The sequence below is a fragment of the Chenopodium album genome, chromosome 17 (genome assembly GCF_948465745.1).
Source record: "Chenopodium album chromosome 17, dcCheAlbu1.1, whole genome shotgun sequence".
NCBI classification, from domain to species: domain Eukaryota; kingdom Viridiplantae; phylum Streptophyta; class Magnoliopsida; order Caryophyllales; family Amaranthaceae; genus Chenopodium; species Chenopodium album.
The window spans coordinates 20,792,646-20,796,089 of NC_137850.1; the positions used below are offsets into that span (position 1 = coordinate 20,792,646).

The 3,444-nt window shown below is 36.6% G+C and overlaps 1 non-coding gene across 1 annotated transcript; it reads right to left on the minus strand.

Moving 5' to 3' along the window:
• Positions 1 to 3,000: 3,000 nt before the first annotated feature.
• On the minus strand, positions 3,001 to 3,111 carry LOC145590310 (small nucleolar RNA R71). The gene has a single exon (XR_014101941.1). It is a non-coding gene; the product is annotated as a small nucleolar RNA R71 (small nucleolar RNA).
• Between the last annotated feature and the right edge of the window lie 333 nt (positions 3,112 to 3,444).

Sequence of the window (3,444 nt, forward strand, 5' to 3'; positions counted from 1 at the left end):
AAACAATAAGAGGTCGTAGTAACTGACCTACTTTTTTATTGATTCAATACAAGAGGGGAAAAGATCGTAAAGTTCCCTACCGAGATAACAAAAACTATCAATGGATCTTCTACGCGCTGGGCATACTTCTTTTGTGCATCTTTTTCGTGTCAGAAACAAAACAACAGGGAAAGACCCGGTCCACCTGCCCAGATCGCCTTGGCGAGCTTTATTCAAGAGAGACTGGGGAGTAAAAAGACTTCCGTTTCCGTTCTAAGTTTTCTCTTCGCCTCTCGCTCTTTTTCGTTGTTGGGAAGAGGGAAGGAGTCTAAATCAATGGACATTAATGAACCATTATTGATGGACGTTGCACATGACACGATAAATTCGAATCAAGGTCCTTCACTAATAGAAGTAGCTTACTCTCCTAATAGCGAAGGAAAAGGGCAAGGCTCTTTTTTCGTAGTAATAGTGGGCGGGTCTCATGAGATCTATGCCGGCCGCAAAAATCAAACGAAGGTCGAAGGACCATTCGATATGATTAAGGGGCATAGCGGCGCCCTCGACTTGCGCATTCCCCGACCTAGTAGCAGACAAGCGGGCCGTGCCTGAATTTAAACTAGACTTTTCTTTGTTTGTGTTGTTCCCACACACATAGAACGGAAGATCTCAGTTGTCCTGGGCTAGACAAGTACGTAGGGCCCCCGTTGAACAAAGTAAGGTTATTACCTGCCTCTTCGGAATAAGTTTACTTTGTACCGTCCGGAGGTCATATAGATCACAACTCGGAGCGATAAGAACGAGATCCCTACCCACAACTACAACTACTGGCACTTTAAAAGGCTTAGATTTTAAGGTAATTCCTATTTTCTTACTTGATAGAGTAAAGGTCATATTGAAAGCTTTTTTTAGGTCTTGTAAGAGGTGTAAGCCTCGAAATCCTTTAGTATATCGGTAGTGCGAGCAGCCCTTAAACAAAAAATAATTTACAGTACTTGATATGTCTATTTTATATAGTGATTTACCCCGTCCCTTGGTCATAATTAGGAGTATTTTTGGCTCTTTAGAGCAATTTTTATTACTAATATGTGTTTTCTAGTGTTTTCGTAGTTTTAATGTTGTTTTATAGGAAATTGCGGATTTTGGACATTTTCTCGGAATTATTTGGAGCTGCTACAAGCATTGGAAAAACAAGACCATCTTTCGTAGCTCAAGGCCGGTTAGAATCCTCAAGCCGGTGACTAAGGGCTCGGCATAGAAGAAACCGAGGCAATGGACCGAGTGATCAAGCCCCGAAGAGGAAATATGGACTTGGGCCAAGAAATAGTCCAAGTTGAAAGTCCACCCTTGTCCAAAAGGCTTCGCCTGACCAGGTGATAGCTCGCCCGAAGGCTCGGCCGACCAGGCACGAGGGAAGGTTCCCCTGACCGGGCGTGTGTTTCTAAGAGCGTTTTCGGCGATTTTTTCTTAGATTTTAATTAGGATTTTTTTAAGCTTTTGTATAAATAAGTTTTTCTTAGCTCTATACAATTATCTCTTCCATTAGCTAAAATTCTCATACTTAGTTTTAAGCTTAGATATCTCTCTTGTTTCTCTCTCTACAACTCTTGGTTTATGCAACTCATTATTTCTGTTAATTTTGGTAACAATTTCTTCACTTTTTATTTCCGGTAATTTATTTGCTTTGATTTATCATGTCTTGTTTAATTGCTTTATTTAGTTTAGATTTAAATATGTCTGAGTAGATTATTTTCCATGGTTGTGGGGATCCATAAATAATATGAAAGGGTAATTTATTATTGTTGATTATCAATGCTTGATTAATTTCCTATTGATTGATTTAATGCTATGCAATTAGATTAGGCCTGATTTAATTGTATGAGTTGTGCAATATTAATTCGAGAATCAAGAGATGAGAATTGATATTTTGGCAGATTAATTTATAAATGGTTAAGTCAAGATTCGAGAGATGCGATTTAATACCGGTAGATTAATCCTGTTATTGTAATACATAGCAAAAGCCGTTTATAATCTAATTAATTATTGCATTGGTGTTAATTGTTATGTTTTACCCTACAATATTGTTTATTGGTGAACCTATACCCTAGGCTTTAATTTATTGATTTCTTCCTAATTTTATTCTCCTTAGTTTAATTCATCATATCTATAATTTAGTTACATAATAATTTAGATTATTTTAATTAATTAGGAATAGAAAGACTTGTTTCCATGTGGATTCGACCCTACTTCCCTATCTGCTTTAGCTAGAGGATTTAGGAATTATTTTTTATTAGATGATACGACTTTAACTTGTCAAATTTTGGTGTCGTTGCCGGGGAGATGGTTTTATTTTTATTTCTAATTGTTTTTGTAGTCTAAATTATTTTCTCCCGTCTAAGAGAACGCAAATTCTTTGGGACAAATTTTTCATATTTGTTTGTTAAGTTTTGTGTTTATGCCCAGGGTTTCTAGATCAGGTTACATTCCATTCGATCCTGAAATCAAACGATCTTTTCATAGACAGAAGAATTTTTCTAGACAGATACGAGCTACTTCCGAGGGTAATACACCTTTGGAACCCCCATCCGATTCTAGTGATTCACAAGTTTCTTTAGAACCTGAATTACAGATGGAAAATCCACCACCTCCTCTACCTTGCAAGGTTAGCGATTATTTGCATCCGTCCCTGCAAGATTTTCCTCATCTTGCTCCTACACCTAATCTTGAGGGAGTGGAATTTAAGATTAAACGCAGTTTATTACTATGACTGAAAGGAAGTAATTCGGCGGAGCTAAGGGTGAAGATCCAAATCTTCATATTTTAGATTTCTTTCAATATTGCAATACTATTAGGCAAACTCGGATCACTCACGACCAAATCAGGGAGATTCTTTTTCCCTTTTCTTTGTGTAGTAAAGCTAAATTATGGTATAATGGATTGAAATAGAAATGTACTTGGTATTGCTGACTTGGATACTCTTACATTGAATTTCTATAATAAATATTACCTTACAGAGAGGACAACTTTATTAAGGAGTTCAATCTAAAATTTTACCAAAGAAGCCGATGAAAGTTTATATGATGCTTGGGAAAGATTTAAGGTTTTAGAAATAGAATGTCCCCATCATGGATTAGCGTAGTCGCTGATAATCCAAGCCTTCTACAATGGGCTTGGAAATTCATCTACATCAATTCTTGACTCATCAGCTAATGGAAGATTTAAGAATCTTCAAGTAGATGTAGCAGGAACAATTATCGAAGAGATGGCAATTCACAATTCCCAATACGGGAATCCTAGAGGCTTTGCAAACAAAGGGAAACACAGTGTCGATTCCGTATATTTTGTGTAAGCTCAATTAACTTCTATTTGTCAAAAATTAGATAATCTTAGTATTGTTTATCCTACTACTTTAGCTAATGTTTATGTTGTTAATAATAACACTAGTGAAGCTTTTTGTGAAAATTG